Here is a 22,378-nt window from a genome sequence, read left to right as displayed (position 1 = left end):
AGTCCGGTTTTGGATGTGCCGGTGCATCTGGTCCGTCGACTTGGGAGGTGGGCCTAGCTACACACGAACATCCACAGATTCCGATTCCACTTTGTTGTCCTTGCGTATCCGGATCTCCTCAGACCCGAACAGACTCGGTCCGGACTCGTTTAGTCTCATTTATCCACAACAGTCAGTTTAGATGCACAGAAGGGGGCCGAACCGCCGGCAAAATCTCAGTCCAGCTTGCGCCGCTGCAGGTATAAATCCGTTTGTTTCTTAAGGTGTGTCATGGAGTCGGGCTCTGCAGTGATTGGCTCTGGTGCGCAAGTGGCTATGGTGGCTACGGTTGACAATGCTAGCGGAATTGGTAAAGCATTTATGAAATAATTTATTAACAGTATCTTTTCAGTCCAAACAAATCCAACGTTGTATACCCTTAAACCACGCAGCAGCCATGTTGTAAGTCTCAGGTCAGTCTGATCCTGATCCGCAGAGATATTTGAGGAACACACAAACAGACAGACAGAGATTCCTTGCTTTTATAGAGAGATTATCAGTGCATGTAATGTTACCCTACGTTACGTTATGTTAAGCAGGTGTTAAATTGGGCCACAGCTCCCTGTTGGACACATGTTGCACACTTTCTTAACAGGGCTCTGCTTTTGACTAAGGGAAATGTACAAACTATTCCACCACTTGGAATCTCCTGAAGAAAATGTGTCTACCCCTACTTTAAATATTATTTAGTTTTTTAAAAAGTGTTTTGCAAAAGTTGAGGAATATCTCTCAGTTTAATGTTCACATTCTATTTAACAGGAAACTGGTGAACAGTGATGGGAATAACAGCGTTAAAATAAACAGCGTTACTAACGGCATTATTGTTTTCAGTAACGGCTAATCTATTTATATCGTAACAACGTTATTACGGAGGGATACGGAGGTTCTACGGTTGAGAAATGTAGTGCCAAAAGAAAGGCCAGTCTGACAGCGATGTGAAGTGGTGTGAATTTTCCCTATACAACGTACACTGGAACGGAGAGATTTGCCCATCCTTTTGGCGGCTAGGTCCACGGTTTTAGACAGAGGACATTATATCCATTATAAACAAATAAATACACCAGTGGCATAACAGTGAACAGCTTTAAGCAGCACTCAAAGTCTATCTATCTGTGTGTGTGTGTGTGTTCAGCTGTTTTACATTAATAATGTTTATACTAATAAAAAAAATCCTTCATTGACTTCAATATACTGATAATTTATTGAATAAAAGACTAGAAAAGTGGAGTATTATCTTGATAATGTTGGCAGCCTTGATGGAGTTCAGCAATATGTCCTGTAGCTGGTGGTTAAGTGTTGGGTGGGTTTCCGCGCATGCGTACGTCTAGAACTGCGGGGGAGGGGCCTTCGTGGTGGGGCTTTTAAACGACCGCAGGTGGCACAGAGTGCAACGTCAGACCATAGACACATAGACGCCTCATTGAGCGGGTTGGCACGCTGCTGCGATACGTCGATGCCATATTGGAGGAGGCAGATCTGCCCCGTGATCTAATACAAGTAAATGGAGTGAGCTTTATTAAGCTCCTTCTACAAAGTGCTGTAAGTTAATGCCTCTCATTTACACATTCACATACGTACGGATATATTCAGGAAATGGTGAGGAATCAAAAACAACGTCTGTAACGTTCTCTGATGATAATAAAAATTAACTACTCCTTATATACAGGTCGGCACCAAACCACAGGATGTTTTTTATAAATAGTGATTTTTGATGATCTAAGTACTAATAATAACAATCATGGCGACAAAAAATTAACAAAGTCTGCAAATCCAGACAAGAAACTGCAGCAGCAGTGAGCCTGCTTTCTTTTTTACAGCAGAATAGAGATGTACTCCATGAAAGAACATTATAACATATGATATTGTATAAAATAACATTTAATTACAGTAAAAAGTTGCAGTAGGCTACTATTATAAATATGCACCATACATAGTTTTAATTATTATTATTATCATTATTTTTATTATTACTATTAGTAGTAGTAGTAGTACTATTTTTCTGCATATTCTTGACTTTGAATGGGAGCATCTGTAACGCAGTTTCTCATCGGGCATCAATGAAGTATTTCTGATTCTGATTCATATACTATGAAGTCAGTTATTGAAACTTAAATTTAATGAAACAAGTTGACAGTATGGTAGAAAGATGTCACATTTACATGTCAGGATCTGGTTATTATAGACACAGATTAAATATTTAACTGTATCATCACAGTAACAGCGTTACATGCATTAGCAGCTATAAACACTCGTAAAAACATTATAAAAATACATATTGTGGTTTGGTGCGGACCTGTACACTGAACATATAAGGAGTAGTTAATGTTTATAATCATCACAGAAACGTTACAGACGTTGTTTTGGTTCATATCTGTTTCCTGAATATATCCGTACGTGTGTGAATGTGTAAATGAGAGGCATTAACTTATGGCACTTTGTAGAAGTGAGCTTTATAAAGTTCACTTCATTGACTCGTATTAGTTCACGGGGCTGAGCTGCCTCCTCTAATATGGTGGCGATGTCGACGTACGGTCAGTGTTGCCAGATCAGATTGACAGTTTCCAGCCCAATCACATCTTAGAACCCGCCCAATCCAATAAAAACCAGCCCAAACCACGAAGTTGCCTTGTGTGTGGGGGGGGAGACGCTCCTCGTCATCAGCCGGGGGGTGGGGTTGTCGCTTTTTTTTTATTTTACTAGCTCCTCCGGCGCTCCTCATGGGCTCCCGCAGTTCAGAGTGCTGTTTTCACAATATTAAAAACTCTGCAAATGTGGACAAAAGCAGCCTAAAATTTATTCACCCGCCCAATGTATTTTTTTCCCGCCTGGCGTCAACAAAGGTGGAAAACCGCCCAATCTGGCAACACTGCGTACGGTCCAGCGCTCAATGAGGCGTCTATGCATCAGACTGGGTCAATCTAATATTTTTCATGTTAAGGGGGGAATACGAGCGGCCCCTCCCAACTTGAGCTGATCCTTGTTTCTATTGAAATGTGATTGGCTCAGCTGCTCAGTCAGTCATTAAACCGTTATTTTCCTGTTTTAAAAAAAAAGAAAAATAGAAAGAGGAGCGCAGTGTTGCCAACTTGGCAACTTTCTCGCTAGAATTAGCGACTTTTCAGACCCTCTTAGCGACTTTATTTCTAAAAAGTGACAAGCAACAAATTTACTTATGACTTATTCAGATCATCAGGGGAAAGGCGAGAAATATATTATATTGTAATTCACATGCTGCTCAGAGTCATCGCAGTCCACGGCTCCTCTGCAGCAGCGCCGTGGTATCTCCCCTCTCACACGGCTGTGCAGGCGGCAGGCTGTTGTGTGCGTGGGGCCGGCTGGGGCAGGCAGGAGCGGATGCCACGGCTGCTGATTTGAGACCGGATAGCTGCCGTTTACTCTGTTTTGATCTGTTAATTCTCTGACTTCTTAGTCTTTCGCGGTTCCACTGGTACTTGACCAGTGATAAGATGCTGAGTCTAGATCTTCTCTCTCACTCTTTCTCTCCAGATTAGGATGTTCCTCTATCTTGTAAAAATGCACATAGTTCGTTTGATCTTCTCCCTCCCTTAACTGTTTTTACTTCAAATATGCTTGTCTCTGTAGTGAGTTTGTGATAATTTGGTACAGATTTCTCTATAAACCTTTTGTATATATGGCTTAGATATATGCAAATTGGTAGGTGATTACGTCATCAATATGTGAATGAGCATATGACGTCATCTGGCGACTTTTAGCGACTTTTGGAGCTAGTGCTAGCTACTTTCATTGGAAAAGAGTTGGCAACACTGGAGGAGCGGGATAAATTGAAATTAGCGAACATGCTAAAAAGAAAGAAGCCGGAGAAAGAGATGGGTGGAGCAGAAAAATTAAGTGCAAAAAAGAAAAAAAAGGTTAATACTGGATGCAGCCAAATGCGCCTAGTTAACAGAGCTTTTCCGTGGTGGAGAGGGGAAGGTCAGCGCGGCTACAGTCAGCCAGGCCAGTGACGACACGGGACCCAGTCTGTCACATGGTGACAGGGCTCAAAACATAAGCACCTCAAAGACATAAAACACATTTAAACTAATGAGACATGTTTGTTATGCTTTTAACAAACAAAGCAAAACAAAATAAAATCCATACTGGCTGACCAGAAAAACGCACAAATGTCTAATATTTGAATATATAGGCTATACAGCCTGTTTTCCTGTTCTGTTTCTACGTTAATATATAGCCATTTTTACCAGCTCAAGAAAAATACATTAAAGTGAGTAATTCACCTACAGTGTGTGTGTGTGGCACTTTTGTTATGTTGATTTTTATATTGTATTTGTGTTCTAACACTATGAATTCTTTGCAAAAGTGCCATAACACACCCACTGCGTTTGGAAGCTCCATGAGGGAGGAACCAGTCTTTGTCCTAAACAGTTCCTCGATGTGGTGAATCACATAACAGGCTTCTTGGGAGGGGTGGCAAAGGGCACCTGACTTGAACTCTTTAAACTTTAAAAGGAACCCCGGCTATGAAGACTTGTAGGCCCTAATAAGCCACAATTGTTGTCTTGTACTAAAATATGTTGTTAGAAACACATAAAATATTGCCATTGATTTAAAAATCTATAATATTTAGTACATATTTTGACCTACGTGGGACGCCATGCTTTCCGCGCGCAATGCACTCTGGGGGCAGTGACGTATAGTGGTTGCACTTGGTAGAATAGCTATTGACGCTAGTGTTTGTTTACCTGCGCACAGTGAGAGTAATTATAAAGTAAAATGCCACATTGTGCTGCTTTTGGATGCAATTTCCAGTCAAAAGGCAACAAGGGGAGTGATGTGAGTTTACACTGCTTTCCTACTGACCAGAGGAGAAAGGGGTGGAAAGATGCCTGTGGACGGACACAACTTCCCAAAGATCCGCGGCTGTGTTCTTGACATTTTTCTCCTGATGTATTTGAGGCTTTTAGTCGACCGCAACTGCTGAAAGAGCTCACCGGAGCGGCTGGGTATAAATGAAGACTAAAACCAAATGCTTTTCCGATAATTTTCCCACATAAGGAGCCTAAATGCCCTCGGGGAGCGAGTGAAATGCGCGTTAAAAAGCGCCATAGATAAGAGACGCTGGATGCTCTCCTGAGCAGACAACCCGCTCCTGCAGTTGCTGCTTTTTTAACGTTAGGCGCACCATCAGACACGCCACTGGTCACAGAGAAAGCTGATAATTCACCTCTTCAGTCAGTTAAGCAATCAGTAAGTGCAACGTTACGTTGTTCTCCAGATATGACCGATGCTGCCACTCAGACAGATTCAGACACGTCAGATGCAGCGGTACAGTGGCCAACTGATGTGCACCAAGTTGTTACCATGGAGACGCAGTTGCCTCACATACACCACCGGTTTTGTCCCACTCTCGCCTCATCCCGTCTTTCTTGCTCTTCATTTTGATGCTCGTTTCGTGAAACATTGCCAGTGCTGTCCTCCTCATTAATGTTTCGCTCGGGTTCAAATTGAAAAGGCTGAACAGATGACATGTTTATGTCGCTGAACAGTCACAACAGGGTCCCGAAGCCCGCCAGTACAACCTTATGACAACACTACCCAGAGTGCATTGCGATGTTAACAACAATGGCGACCTATGAGTTAAACTATTTTTACAAATTTATAAAAACGAAGACATCAAGAAGGTGTTTTATATCACTTTATTATAACTGATACTAACATTTGTCTTTTAAGAACTACTAGTCTTCATAGCCGGGGTTCCTTTTCACAACATGCTGTTCTCCCACAGGATTGTCATCACTGTGCTGTGTTGCAGATCTGCAGTCTTAACAGATGCTGGCAAATATGATGACCTTGTGGACAATGTAGCCTGCAAGATGGAAGAGGCAGTCTTGAGTGAACCTTGATGTTAACACAAACCTGTGTCCTCTTGACAGCATCTCTTCCTGTATGGCCAGAATTGATGTTGTTGCCATTATCACTCCTGACTGACCAGGCTTCCACCATCCCTGTGGACCAATCTTCATGCCACGGAACAAATGGACAATGTCTTGGAGGAAGGCGATGGCCCTCTGGTATTCCTTCATCTTGAACCTGCTCAAGGCTGTAACTGGATGCCGAGATGACATGAGATCAAACCACTTATCAATTTGCTCCAGGAACCATGCTGTAGTCATGTAGGATAGAGGGCGGTTTTCTTGTTGCACCATGTATTTCAGCCCAGCACTTGTTGCCCTGCTGAATATATCAGAGCTGGCCCAACCTTCATCTTGTCAAAGTGGCTTGGTCCAATGGCTGCAGCTGTCAGTTGAGGAGCTAGTTTTAATGCCATTCCTTCTTGAAATTTAATTAAGTAACTGGGACCACCACAGAAACCTCATTAGAGGGGAGGTTCTGTTTTTGGACAACATCTGAAGGAATTACAAACACCTGTTCACGGATAAGGGCACTTTTTAGATTTTTCACCATATGTGGGACGTCAGGCATGAAGAAGAGCTGCCTGTCTGCTGTTGCTGGATGTGTCACCAATGTTTTATTGTGGTCGACCCCAAAGGATTTCCACATGTAGCCCAATGGATGCTGCCCTCTGAATTACTTAAGTAATTATTGGCCTGTACTCTGCTCCATTGGTAGAATTGCCACCGAGATGGTATGCAGCAACTTGCTTCCAGTGTGTTGAGTTTCCAGCCAACATAAACACACACGCATGTGTTGCCACCCCCGTGTGACCTGGCAAAGTCACATCGCCATGCAGTTGGTGTTATTGCCATTTCATCCAGGGTCAACACACATTCCCTCTCCAGGTCTGTAAACCCATCTGCCTTCAGTTTGAGGAAGTCAAACACCTCTCTCAAAACACCAGGCTCAAATCTTACTGACTGCATTCTTCTCTGCACGGTTCTAATTCCTGGCAGGGGAATCTGCAAGTCCTGCAAGGCCGTGTAGAGAAACCAGCAGCAAACCAAAGTTTTAACGCCTCCTTGACAGTATCGTTGCTCCATTTCATCCCTCTTGTGGTTAGTCTGCTTAATGCTCCAATTTGATCTTTTGTTAACATTTTCTTGATTTTTTTCCCCCTAATTTTCATTGTCCTCTTAAGAACTGCGTTTTCCTTCTTTACTTTTCTCAGTGCTGCCCTGGTGTTCTCATCCTTTCTTTCCTCAGTCTTGGAAACTGGTCTAAGTAGAAGACATGTCACGGTTAATTTTTAAATATTAGAATAATATTGTGTCACTTTAACAAGAAATGTTGTTATAATTATCAAGAGTTCACATACATTATACCTGTGTCACTTTTAGTACAATAGCTGTGATCAGCAGCTAGGGACCACGTCTTTGCAGGTGAAGGGAAGCATCGTGGAGCAGGGGCCCTCCTCTTTCTGACTACTGGCCAATGCACAAAGATGGTGGGTATCGCATCTTCTCTCAGCCTAGTCTTGTACTTGCTGGTCTAGACGAACTGGTCAGCCTCAAAATGTGCCTGCAGAGTGACTTCACCTTAGTTCTCATACTCAACAGCTCACTTTGATCTAGCACAATGGACTATACTCTTGCACATCTAATTAATGTCTAATGCTGACTAGTTGAGCAACAGAAACAGATCACAAGAATAAAGACAGGGGAATTTAAGAACTAATCTGGGTTAGGAACCACTGTCCTAGGAGAGAACTGCATTAGCCTTACAAATCCAACAACAACAAGTGTCCCAATACCTTCACTAGATGAGCTAGTAAAGGTTCAGTAACATTAGTAGTAACATTTATAAAAAATAACTTTTTGTCATATTTGCTGAAACTGTCACTATATCCTGACAGTTCTATATGAATCAGATAATCTGTGAAAAAACATGTTCCTCTGCCTCCTCCTGGTGCTCCTAATGGCATAAGGAAAACAACCAATCAGAGCCAAGGAGTCTCTAACGCAGTGTCAATGACTGCTCGTGAGCTGCGATCAAACTGTAAAATTAGGCAGCGCTGGTCAAATATGAATCAAGATTCTGTTACTGCATCGCCTATTTCTCACCTCAAATGTTTTCAGAAATATATTTTAGTGTGCTGTTTAGCTGTAAAATTAAGTGAGTAACAGTTTCAGCAAATATGACAATCGATCGATTAATCGGATTTTTTTTTTTTTTTGCGTTTTTTAAACAACCAAAACAAATAATGCATAACGAAAATGATGTGAAGACAAGGGTCCTACCTACTCCACATTATACGTGTCCTCCTGGAACCGAAACTTATCCTGAACTGTCAGGAATGATTTCAAAGTGACACAGACACATTGGATTAGCCGGTGGAGGCGGTGTAATGCACTCAGAGTTTATAATCACAAAACAGCCAATGTCGCACGTAATTCATGATCATGTCTGTATAAAGTGATGTTTATTTTTGCTCTTCTTCTGCGGCTGTTTCAGTGAGTTTTGGGCGCAGAGTGATGAGACGTATACTGTTGAAATTTGTAGAGTCCCAGCTTTCCTATGACATGCTGTATGTAGCGTTAGCATGAAGTAGCGTAATCGCTAACCGATTTTTCGGACATGCGCCATTAGCGTGTTTTTTCTACATGCTCCTTTAGTTGCTTGGTGTTGGAATTGAGTTTCGATTAGGTGAAAATGATTGTCATGAGCGTTTAGCCGAGCTTCTTCCCGTTAAGTGGGTGTGCTGCATTAAAGGAGAACTTCGGTCAATTTAAACATGCAGCTTCATTGCTCAAGCTACCCTTGACTTGCAAGTACCGAAGACGCGAACAAATTTGGTCCAGCCATTACAGAGCTCCGTGAACGGAGATGTAGCATTGAACGCTAACTGCATGGGGTCAGAACTTCACGCTGTGTTTTAAGCATCTTAACATGCTCCACATCTCACACCAGAAGTTATGCAACATCAGCAGACACCTTAGCACACAGCACTGTAGCGTGTATGACTCAAACTGAATAAAAAAGTAGTTAAAATAGTGTGTTTGTGCAAGCAGCTACTTACCTGTTTGTTGACATCCGTGTGTTCCGGTAGCTAGACCAAACTAGTCAATCCGTCGAGCGTGCACTTACTCCCTCACTGGCGGAGACGGAAACGTATTCCAGCATTTTCGTGTGTATGTTCATAATGTACATGTCCATGTTACAACCTGTCATAAGCCATGAGCCTTACAATAGCCTGTTAAGCCTGTTAAGTGCACACTCGGTGGATACGCTAGTTTGGTCTAGCTACCGGAAGACGCGGATGTCAACAAACAGGTAAGTAGCTCCTTGCACAAACACACTATTTTAACTACTTTTTTATTCATTTTGAGTCATACACGCTACAGTGCTGTGTGCTAAGGTGTCTGCTGATGTTGCATAACTTCTGGTGTGAGATGTGGAGCATGTTAAGATGCTTAAAACACAGCGTGAAGTTCTGACCCCATGCAGTTAGCGTTCAATGCTACATCTCCGTTCACGGAGCTCTGTAATGGCTGGACCAAATTTGTTCGCGTCTTTGGTACTCGCAAGTCAAGGGTAGCTTGAGCAATGAAGCTGCATGTTTAAATCGACCAAAGTTCTCCTTTAATATGTTGCTACATGGTAAGCATGCTCTTATAGGGTGTATAATGCAACATGCGCAGCTCGGGTTGAAGAGGTTAAAAACATCAAAGCTAAACATCATATCTAGTCAAACCGCATCACGACATCGCTACAAATACAGTATGCTATTAAAATCAGCGAACATCAATGTAAAGGCGTAGGCTACCTTATCTTGTTTCAGCGACTCTTGGTGAAACAGCATGTGGATGTTTCCGATTCAGATGTTGAATCATTGACATTGTACTGCTGTGGTAAGCCAGGTCTACTTTGCAGTAGACACACTGCACCTTGTTCTCTTCCTTTTTCAGTATATAATGATCCCAAACTTTAGATACTCTCTGCCGTTTCCGGACATCCTGACTTTCCGCCATCGTGCCAGCTAAATTCAAAATGTATGACGCGCTGGTGTGCTTCCTGAAGTGGTCCGTGTGGAACAATCTCATCATTTCTTGCCATCCTCTGGGTTGATCCTGACCAGAAACCTGTAAGCAATATCATACCAGTCAATACATTTGTTTATAAAGAAGATTAATGCACTCAACCCAGTCCTCAAATTCCTCCTGTCCTGCAACTTTTAGCTCCAACTCTCCTGTTGCACACCAGATTTAATAATAATACAGAATTGTAATGCAGAAAGAAATTCACTTGCCTCTGAACAAGCTCCAGTGTACATGCAGCAGCATCAAAGCTTTGCATGCCTCTGTGTTTCCCCCCATTCGGATAATTTCACCCAAGGTGTCATAGACAGCTTCGAAATTATCCAGCAAGGATTTTATAGCGCTGGTTCTGGCTGTCCAGCGAGTGAGGCAGAGGTTTCAGGTTGGTGGTGGATGTGGCGGGAGGAGCGGCGCTGATCATGTTGAACATGGCAAATCGTTTTGGTGAGTTTTTAATTATACCTTGAATGTCATGATTTAAACTGAAGGCACCAAGTACGACATTGCACTTTGAAGCAGCGTCTTGGAGGATTAAGTTCAAACTGTGGTTCGTGCAATGGACTGATCCGGCATTGGGATTAATGTCTTTGATACGTTTGGCAACACCTGACATTTGTCCATGCAGAACAGATGCACAATCGTATGTTTGCCCTCTCATGTTATTAATGTCAAGGCCACATCTAAGTAACATGTCCTTGATTGTGAGGGTGATTGATTCAGCGTCGGTATTAGGACAGTCATACATTCCGATGAAATCTTCATGGATGACATAATCAGCTGATACCCATCTGATGCACATAGACAGCTGCTCGTGCCCAGCACAGTCGCGTGTTTCATCCACGATGATGGCATAGTGCTGTGCATTACTTTCTATCTCAGCGAGGAGAGTGGCGAGAGACTCCTTATACATCTCGCGTATAAGTTAATTTATTGTTTCGTGAGATGCATATTTTCCCTTGAATATGACATTTTTCAGAGCAGGGTTTTTCTCAGCCAAGAGTTCAACCAGCCTTTGGAAATTGTTCTCTTTATCTGTATGGCCGCTGCTAGCAAGCCCTTGTCTGGCCAGGAACTGTAGACAGAGCAGCTGCTCCATCAGCCCATCTCTCCTTTTCATTTGCTCAGTGCACACTTGTTTGTCAAGGTGTATATTGATTGGTGTTTGACTGAAGTAAGTACACTTTTTTTGGACACACTCTTTGTGAAAAAGGGAATTTTCGTGGCTGTCCAGAAGGCCTGGGCACTTCTTCCAGTTGTTTATCTCCGTCTTTACAAAGCCGTCGTCTCCACATTTTGAAAATGTGCCGAGCCGTTTGACAGCAGCAAATCTGCATATTTCACAGAAAGCTCACTTTTTGCCGGTGCACAAAAGCAACCACTCTCTGCCTTTGTACCATTCAGCATTAAAATAACGCTTTCTCTGGCCAAATGTTCTGGCAGTCTCCTTTTTAGCAATTATTAACTGTATCCGGTTCCTGTCTCTAAGTCCCGGCAACAAGCTTCTACACAGCTGGAGCTGTGACTGGCTATGGAACCGGCATTTGTGGCTCTCTCACTGGTCCCAGAGCTGCTGCTTGGGTGTTCTGGTTGTACTGCTCCTCGATCTGATGGTTGATCCGATGGTGCTGTAGACCTCTGGGATTTCGGTGTCAAGCTGTTGAAGTTCAATCTTTGATTGTATTTAATTTATTTTTCTCTGATTCTTCGGACATGTTTGCTTTTTTATTTTTTTTTGCTAGCTTGGTTGTGCTAGGCTAACTGCTCAGAAGAATGTAAACATAAATAATGAAACAATGTAATTGGGTGTACTGAACATAGTGCATGCATTTGATTGCTGTGCTTGTTTGATTTGATTTAAAATAAAAGAATTGTCTTTTTTTTTGGGGGGGGGGGCACACACATTTTGTTACCATGGCTACCTTCATTTAATAATTAAGATCAAATTCAAGGTGGAGGGAACTCCGACCATTGGTATTAAGAGAACTCTGACCATTGGCATTGGCTTCGCTAACCGTACAAGCTAGCTCTGGCTTCACTCAGCAAAACATCTTATTTAACACTTTTTACATACAACTTGGATAACACCTCTAACACCTCCTAAACATTTCATATGATTGTACAATGCTAGCGAAATGATAAATAAGTAGATGGTTTTTCTTTTACATATTTACATACCTGTGGAGCAATGAAGAAAGGGAGCACAGGATACTGCTGTCTGCTCATACAGAGATTTAATCTGAAGTGCGCATGAGTGGTGCCTGAGCTTTATACTTCCCTCATTGTCCATGTCTACAGTGCCACCTACTGCCCAGAAGGTGTAATGTGTGACTTTTTTTTAAACAAAATAACAAAAAGCAATTTACAGTATATCAAATACCCGCTGGCCTTTTAAATTCAGCACAATGTACGTAAAGAAATTTAGGGGGTGTCTGTTTTTCTGAAACTACAATTAGCTTAAGTTTTCAAACCTCTACACTAACTGTTGTTCTTATAATATGGGATGTGGAGTGGTATGTGGTGCAGGTGTTTTCTCACTAGAGGGCACTGTAGAACAAAAAACAAACCGCAGACTGGATTACACACACATTCCACATTTGGAAAGATTATTTTCAATATTTTACTTATATTTTACTCAGAAACAAATCACCTATGAAGCTATATCATTTACATATAAACATGTTAATTTCTCATGTGGAAATTGTCATTCATCTGTGAAAAAAGCCAATCAATTGTGAAAGCATCCAGTTCACATTTGACATTATCATATTTTCACATGCTAACATTTTAGTTAACATGTGTCAAAATGGGGAATTCACATGTGAAGATTTCATGTGCCATGTTTCCACATGTCACATACAGTATGAATTAGGGCTGGGTGGTATGGCCTTACAATAATATCACAATATTTTTAGACCATATCATAATGTATGACATATTTTCATGTCTTCTCAAAAGCAAACAAAATCCAATATCACTATATTATCATAGGGACGACTATTGTTGTAACACAATTAGAATTCTGATCAGTTATCATCTGTGTTGTGGATATAATGATTAAGTGGGTGAACACGTGTGTTGGAACAAGAAGAACAGTCTGGTGAGTTAAAACCAGGACAATACCTATAACAATATAATGATCTAAAATCTAAGACAATATGTAGTCTCACATCATGATGTGATATATATCATATATTCTATGAATGGATGCAATTTACATGTGAAAATCTAAATTTCCCAATGTCAGAGCTTACAAAATGTCTTGTGTGACATTATTTTCTCTTAAAATGCTAAAACTGTAGTTCACAAAGTGGCCAGTCACATGAAAAAATATTCAACTCAAATGTGATATTGATTTGACTGATTTCATGAAACCGTCACGTGTGTAATTTGCCTTTTTTTTTTTTCTTGGCATGTGACTTTTTCACGAGCCTCCTCTCTGACACAACGCTGAGACACTGCTAATACCATATATGGCAGTGAACAGTCAACAAGTTGATGCACCTCTTCAGATGTCCAGCTCAGAGGACAACAACAAAACACATCTTTGTCTTTTCTGTGCCAGAGTTTGAAGGGACAGCTCACTCAAGACTTGAAAGTCAGTTCCCTTCCACTAGTAGAGTGATTTATCTATCTTCATTGCTTTGCTGTAAGTTTCAGTTGAAACTGCCACACTACAAAAGGAAGTGTGCATCTACTCATGGACTTTTTTTCTTTTACTTTTATTTTTTTTTATTTTTTTTCGTGTGGCAGAATTTCCAGTCATTAGTATAACACAATATAAACACACAGCCTTTTGATTCCCCAACATACAAAGCCATTAAAAAACATCAGGTAAGATCAGGCCTGGATCAAGAGGGTAGAAGGGTATGAGGCACAGAGTGCATCAGCCTGTTTACGAACAGTAGGCAAATGATCAGATTCCAAGTTCAGCAGAATCCCAAATCTGTCAGTGATGTTGTTCTATGCCTCCATTCTGTGGGCTAAACTTCTGCTTTGCTTGTCAATGATGACATTGAGCGTTTCTATTTCATATCGCTTCCAGCCTTTCAGTGTTAACCTCATGCTCCGTAGATTCATCTGGAAGTGCTTTGCGCCTCTTGACCCGCTGTAGTTCATCACGATATGACTGGCACACACCAGGAACACTCTTTGCAACTCTTTCAAAATGGTCAAATTGGTCTTGCAGTGATACAACCCATGATCTCAAAGACGCTAACAGATGAATGGCTGTCATCAGATCCAAGTCAACCTTTTGCAGTGCTTGTCACTTTAAATCTGCTTAAGACACTGTCCCAAAACTGTGCCATAAACGACATATCAAGACATTCCCTAATTTTGAGCACAGTGCTGCTGCCTCATTGCATGTTTGGCGGTTTTCTCCCATATCACATGAAATGCTCTTAAGTACATTCCTTTTTGTGCATAATTTCTACAATATTGCTGAATATTATGAGCTCTTGGTGTAGTAAAAGGTGTCTTACCATTAATAGCGAAAAAACACAAGATGTTCATTTTAGGAAGAAAAGCAAATTACAGAGTAATCATATATTTCAGTTTGGCCATGTGCCTTTAAAATATACCTGTCATTATAAATATCTTGGTTTTGTTTTTGATGAAAATATGAAGTTTTCAGAGGGAAGGAAAATACTAGCAGAGTCTGCTAGAAGAGCATTAGGTTCTGTGCTGAGTAAAATGAAATTATGTACAGATCTTGGTTTTTCTACATTTACACAACTTTATAAATCTTTGGTTGAGTCGGTTTTGTTTTATGCTGCAGGGGTTTGGGGCTTTGAAGAGGTTTTTGATTGCAATTCTGTTCCGAATCGTGCTTTGAGGTGTTTTCTTGGTGTGCATAAATATGCAGCAAAAGTAGCTGTTGAAGGGGACGCAGATGGGATCCATGTATTGTAAAACAAAGATGTGAAATGGTGCGATTGTGGAACCATCTTGTCAGTCTGCCAGAGGAAAGGCTAACTAGGAACATTTTTAATTGGGACAGAGCAAAGCATCACCTCTGGTCTAGAGAGGTTTCAATAATATTGTCTGCCTCTGACTTACAATATATAATGTTTCAAAATAATTTGCAATGTAATATAAATGTCATCAGACAAAGATTATTTAGGAAATATGAAGATCAATGGAAACAGGATATATGGAAGAAGCCAAAGCTTAGAAATTATGTTCAGTTTAAGATTGACTATGTTACAGAACCTTATATTTTTTTGAATTTAAAGAGAAGGCAGAGGTCCCTCTGTGCTCAATTAAGAACCAGTACCTTACCTCTGGCAATAGAAGTGGGTGATTTAAAGGTACACCTGAAACATTTACGTTTGTGTGAATTTTGTGACCTCCAGGTTGTGGAAGATGAATTTCATTTTGTTTTTTATTGTCCTTTATATTGTGATTTAAGGAACTCTCTTTTTGAATCAATTCAGTTTAAAAATCCTGATATATTTTGGAAATATGAGGGGGAGATTCTGTGCTGGTTGTTTGAAAATGATGTTTTTGCTTTGGCAAAATTTATAGAAAAGGCCTGGTATCTGTGGCAAAGTATTTTGTATCCTATATGACAATCCATTTGTATTTGTATCCATATCTTTAATGGTTTAGCTATGTTATGATGTGTTCTGTATTATGTCACGTGGCTATCATGTATGTAATTGTGAAATTATTATTTGATGAATATGATTAGTGTCTAATAAGCATATGAGGGCTGGGCACCAACCATGATGTTTGACACTGAAATAAACCAATCAATCAATCAATCAATCTACAAAGTGCCATGTTCCATGGCAAGTTCCATGCAGATGCATCTGCATGGAACTCATGGTGTTGATGATAGTGATTTCAATGTCATGTCTACCTTGATGTCTGCATTATCAAAGTTTCTGTTCCATCTTTGAGTGGAACCTGCACAAAAGGCATATAGGGACTGCATGAGGTCAAAAAAATGACTTGCATCTTGACAACTGCCTTGAATCCTGTTGACACCGTCCAAATTTGCAGCCCATTATAACGTCCAGACATGTTACTTGCATTATCATATGCCTGGCCTCTGCAGTTTGCAAGATCTAGGCCTAAACTGTCAAGCATAGCCATTACAGAACTGGCCAAGCTCTATTATTTTTCCTTCTTCATTCACAAATCGAAAAATTAAGGTCAGTTGGTCAATATGTGACAGATCAGGAGTGGAGTCCACAATCACAGAAAAGTACTTTGCATGCTGTATCTCTGCAGCTAAACATTCTTTTATTGGTCATGAAATGTAATTTAACTGTCACTACAAAGCAGTGTAAAACTGTATTTTAGAAATATTAAGATAATCAAGACCTATGTATATATATATATATAATTATTTTTATTTTTTATTTTTATTTTTTTTACATCAAAACAGTTTACTTTAACTTGAATCTTAAGTCCAATAGGGCAACACTGAGATCTGGGACAGTGGCTAAAACTGCAAAACAAAGACTTAAACAAACAGTATATCATGAAAACTTTAACTAGAATCTCAGAAACATGCTAAGCAGAATTTATGGAGGCTTCTATGGAGCAGTCCCTCACTTAAAAACACCAGAACCCTGTCATTCTAGCACTGCATTCAGTTGTGCTCTCATGAGCTTCACAACATTTGAAACATCTCCTGGCATTTCAAAAACAACTGACTGAATGAATTCCCAAACCTGAGTAACGTACTACGTAAACAGCTCCAAGAAGTGATGGCTGCTCCTAAGCAGTCCCATTTATGATCACAAAAGCTTGGGAACACTCGTTCTCCTCCACCAGCATCAGAACATGTGGAGAATCTGTAGGTGTCTTTGAAAGGTACTCCACCATGTTAGTTCCAGGCTGAGAAAAAAGCACCAAACAGAATTTGATACAAGGGTAACAGGGTAGGTTTAGCTATATTTTCAGCAGATAAACTGTAGGACTGAGGGGGACTGAGCTTTGTTCCACTGACATTAGTCTGCCTGTCCCAGTCAACTTCTGTCAATTCAGATTTCCTTTCTTCTAGAAAAAAGTAAGAGGACCTAAAGAGGACCTTCTTATAACGGAAACTGCTTCGCGTCGGGGCTCCGGTTTGTCCTGATAATGACCGCTGTTCTATACATTATCCCGCTCATTACATGGCTACTTGCCAACATGAAATAAAAACTTCACACAGTGTGTCTTTTACAATGTATTTGTTACCATTCATAGTGTTTGTCAGCAGGGAAATATAGTATGCCAAATGGATGACAAAGACCTTGAACAGAACATTCTTTAGAACACAGCTGATCAATCTTCCGCTGAAATTCAAGTCCTCTATCCAGTCTTTTAAAACTGACATGGCCCATACCGTGCTCTTTTTGGTGTTCAGTTCTTGTCGATCCTCTTCTATTTTATCAACGTCTCTGTCATCCAAAACTTAGTGCCGTTTCGCTTCTCCCTCTTCGCTGCTTTCCTCTCTTTTACTTTTCTTGACCGCTGACGACAACTCAGCCTTTTGCCAAGTGTCGAAATCCCCGTATTTTCCAGAAATATTAAAGTTAATGTGAAACTCATCCATACTAGTGGCCTAGGAGTACATTTTTTCCGATATGAAGTAGACTACAGATCAGCTGACGTCGCTTAGCGACCGAAGACGCTGGGGTGAAAAGTGACCAGACTACTTGCGGAGCAAAGATTCTAGAGCACGGAGAGCTACGAAATACGTGAATCAGATGCAAAAAGGCCACTTTACTTGACAGCGGTCATATATGCTTAGCAACGGTCAATTACACGAAAATAATTGACCACCGAACGTTGGGAATGCTCCATTCAAGTGAATGTAGTGCGTTTTAATTAAATTAAGCACACATAAACGTATTATAATAGGAGCTAACGGAATTGTAACGTTACTGAAATTACCCGCAGCTAAAACAGCGTCATCACCCATCCATGTGCCGTGACATTCCAACACCCCTCCATTGCGAAACCCCACCATTCCGAAACACACCCACTCCGACACACCGCTGTTCCGACCCTCCCCTCAAAACACCGCTGTTCCGAAATTGATTTTCAAGTTTACATTACTTCCTACATCAAACACTGCCGTACACTCACCGGCCGCACTCACACAACCATTGCTTTTTATTGCTAATAGGCCTATGTCACTATCTTCATTTATTATTTAGTAGGCTATATTTTCGCTTGCAGCAAACACATTTAAACGTTTCTAACGTGTCTAATCTTTTTACACGCGCTATCCGTGGTGCTGAAATCCCACTTCCAGCCGCACTCGCACAATTCTGAAATAAACTGTGGCCCATGGGTGCGATCTGCCGGGGAATGACCCCTCTGCTCGTTCGTTTTAATATAACTTGTCTTTGTGGAAGGTTAACAATGTATGAGTGGATTGAGCAGTGCTGCTCAGTTTGTCTTTGAAAAAAAAAGCAGAGGAGAAGACAATAGGCTACCTATGTATTTTTGATTCAATAAAAACTACATGAAATTGATTGTGTATCCATCTCTTATAGCCATAGACGGATTATCATGACCACGGGCCTACACACGCAAACTGTGGGCACGCAAAGGCGCTGTAAGGCAAAGGCGCAAAGGCTGTTACATAATTACATTGAATGTAATAATGTCCGCAAACGTAATAAACCTCAAACACCTACTAATACTACTGACGGTCCCTGCAAAATCCAACTGCTGACCCTCCGCTCCGCTGTCACACAACGGATCCCCCGTCCGCGCTCCCTCTCTCTTGCCCGAAAAATAATTTCCATGAAGAAAACATCGCATGACATTTAAATTTAAATTCCCATTGACAGTACAAATCTCAAGAAATCTGGATGTATTGCTCATTTGTAATCACAACACTTATCAGTCTATAGGCAAGAATCTATTTATTAATTCAATTCATTTCAAATTCGCTTTATTGGCATTAATGCCACAACAACAATATTGCTCCAAGCACCAAGAACCACGAAAAGAATTCCTAGCACAGTAAATAATAATAATAATAATAATAACTTTGAACATTATCACAATTAAGTTATCAATCTGTGATGTAAACAAAATGCAAACATTACAGACTTCTAACCATTTTTCTAAAAGTGTCTGTATTTTACTTGAGAATAGTTTTTTATATAAATTACACAAAAGGAAAAGAAAATGTGATTTGTTTTACCTATTTCAGCAATAAGCAGTCATATTGACTGCACATCATTTCGCTGGATTTCATTCATTGTCTCTCTTGTGTCTAACTTTGTTAGCGGTCTCCAGCTGTGCAACTGTAACACAACTTTATATGAAGAAGGACTAACACTAATAGCCTAATTGAATGTTATTTCTTCCACTTACAGAACTGTTTACGACTCGAAACAATGTTATTATATATGACGTTTCTGACCAAATGTCGCGGCTTCAAATGCATCAAATTCCCACATCCAGTTACGCAGGCAGCTGTCCAGGGTGCTGAACCAGGTGACAAAGTAGGCAGCACTCTGCGTTCTGATGTTTGCTGGGCAGATCTGTCCCCCTTGCTTTCTCATCCACTCTGTTGGGAGATCCCCCACAGAGCAAAAGAAATACACATTTTTTCTCTCCCCGCTCGGCTCGAGCGCGGCTGAACTCTGGCTTGAGCCCACTTCACCCAGGCGTGAGCCTGCAGCCCCCGCTCCTGCTGACAACAGACCGGGGGAGAAAACAGACATTCCTTTGCTCAGAACCCATATCAGGCTGTGTCTGAATATGCACGAAGATCGGTATAACGCATTGGAGCAATTTTCATACAATTTCGGATATTTAGCATGATAAAGTAATTTTAATTCAACATAGCCATTTGTCCAGCTGAAGCATAATGAGTTATGTCATTAATATGAAGTAGGCTTGTTTTGCGGTTAATCAGCCACATGATCCGTTTGAACCCACAAAGGAAAAAAGGATAAATGTGCAGCCTCCGTTTCCTTTCTGATTGAGTCCGTTCGGAGTGGGGGGGTTTCGGAATGGAGGGGTTTCCCCAATTGACTTTTCGGAATAGCGGGGTCTTTGAAAAAAAGGGAAACCCCGCCATTACGATGAAATGAAGTCTATGTTCGGAACAGCGGGGTTTCGGAAAGGCGTATATCCATATATAATAACATTGTTTATTTCGAGTCGTAAACAGTTCTGTAAGTGGAAGAAATAAGAATCAATTCGGCTATTAGTGTTAGTCCTTCTTCATATAATGTTGTGTTAGAGACAAGAGAGACAATGAATAGATAGATAGATAGATAGATAGAATTACTTTAATGATCCCAGACTGGGAAATTATTTTGTTACAGCAGTAGTGGGTCCGCAAATAAAACACTTTGTACATAACATAAATAGAATCCAATATATACATAGTGTATATATACAGTGCACAGTGTGCTATAAACAATAAACAATAATAATATATACAACAAAACAAAATATGCAAAATATACTATAACAATAATAATATATACAACAAAACAGTAGCGAGACCAGAGTTCTCTGTCAGGCAGAGGTGAGAGAGTTGTTGTATAAAGTGATGGATTGTTGTTGTGATGGCTTGTGGCAGGAAAGATTTCCTGTATCTATTGTTACGACAGCGAAGCTGAAGCAGCCTTCCGGAGAAGGTGCTCCGCTGTCTGACCAGTGTGAGTTGGAGAGGGTGGAGAGGATTATCCATGATGGATAACAGTTTTTTCAGTGTCCTCCTCTCCACCACAGCCTCCAGAGTGTCCTGTTTGCTGCCAATCACAGAGCCAGCCTTCCTGATCAGTTTGTTGAGTCTGTTGGTGTCGCTGGCTCCAATGCTGCTTCCCCAACAAACCACAGCAAAGAAAAGTACACTGGCTACCACAGACTGATAAAATATCTCCAACATCTTGCTGCACACGTTGAAGGATCTCAGCTTCCTCAGGAAGTAAAGTCTGCTCATCCCGTTCTTGTAAACAGCTTCAGTGTTAGATCTCCAGTCCAGTCTGTGGTTGATGGTAACACCCAGGCACTTGTAATCCTCCACCGCCTCCACATCCCTTCCCAGAATGCACAGAGGTTGGAAAGCCGCCTTCCTCTTCTTGCTGAAATCTATCACCATCTCTCTGGTCTTGCTGATGTTCAGCCACAGGTGATTCTGTCCAGTCCACTCCACAAAGTTGTCTACCAGTGCCCTGTACTCCTCCCTCCTGTCCCCCTCCCTCCTGTCCCTCACTTATACACCCAACAACAGCCAAGTCGTCAGAAAACTTTTGCATGTGACACGACCCGGTGTTGTACTGAAAGTCAGTGGTGTATAAGGTGAACAGGAAAGGAGACAGTACAGTCCCCTGTGGAGCTCCTGTATCACTAACCACCGCATCAGACAGAACACTGCCCATACGGACGAACTGTGGCCTGCCTGTCAGGTAGTCAGTAATCCAGGAGATCATTGTGTCGTCGACACCCATCACCCGCAGCTTCTCCCCCAGTAGCAGTGGCTGAATGGTGTTAAAAGCACTAGAGAAATCAAAGAATGTGATTCTCACAGTGCCTCCTCCACCATCCAGGTGCGAATGGGCTCGTTGCAGCAGGTAGATGACAGCGTCATCAACTCCCAAGTGGGGCTGGTAAGCAAATTGCAGAGGGTCTAGCAGGGCTCTCACCTGCGGCCTCAGGTTGGCCAAAACCAGTCTCTCCAGCACCTTCATGACGTAAGATGTGAGGGCCACTGGTCGATAGTCATTGAGGTCTGATGGTGTCGACTTCTTTGGAACAGGAACCAGGCAGGAAGTCTTCCAAAGCACTGGTATTCTCTCCTGACCAAGGCTCAGGTTGTAGAGGTGTTGTAGGACAGGAGACAGCTGGCTGGCACATGTCTTCAGGATCCTGGGGCTGATACCATCAGGGCCTGCAGCCTTCTGCTGGTGGAGTCTCTCCAGCTGTCTCCTAACCTGGCCTGCAGTCACAGTCATGCGGGGGAGGCTGCTGGTGTCTTCAGTGGAGGACGAGGAGGAGGAGGAGGAGAGGTGCTGCACAGGAGAGCTCACAGCAGGGGAGTGAGGGGGGAGGGGAGGAAGCATTTGGGGCAGTGAGGGTGTGTCGGGGTCTGGAGGTGTCAGGGAGACGACAGAATGCTGTGAGCTGAACCTATTGAAGAATCTGTTCAGCTCGTTTGCCCTCTCCAGGCTGCCCGATGACTGTCTGTCGCTCACCTTACACCCAGTGATCTGCTTCATACCAGTCCACATATCCCTCACATTGTTCTGCTGGAGTTTGGCCTCCAGCTTCCTCCTGTAGGCGTCTTTACAGGCCCTCAGCATATCCCTGAGTTCATGCTGCACTCTCCTCAGTTCTTCCCTGTCTCCAGACCTGAACACCCTCTTCTTCTTGTTAAGAAGGGCTTTCAGGTC

This window comes from Sparus aurata, chromosome 17 (genome assembly GCF_900880675.1).
Source record: "Sparus aurata chromosome 17, fSpaAur1.1, whole genome shotgun sequence".
NCBI classification, from domain to species: Eukaryota; Metazoa; Chordata; class Actinopteri; order Spariformes; family Sparidae; genus Sparus; species Sparus aurata.
The sequence above is the reverse complement of the archived record's forward strand: the minus strand, read 5'-3'. Positions refer to the sequence as shown.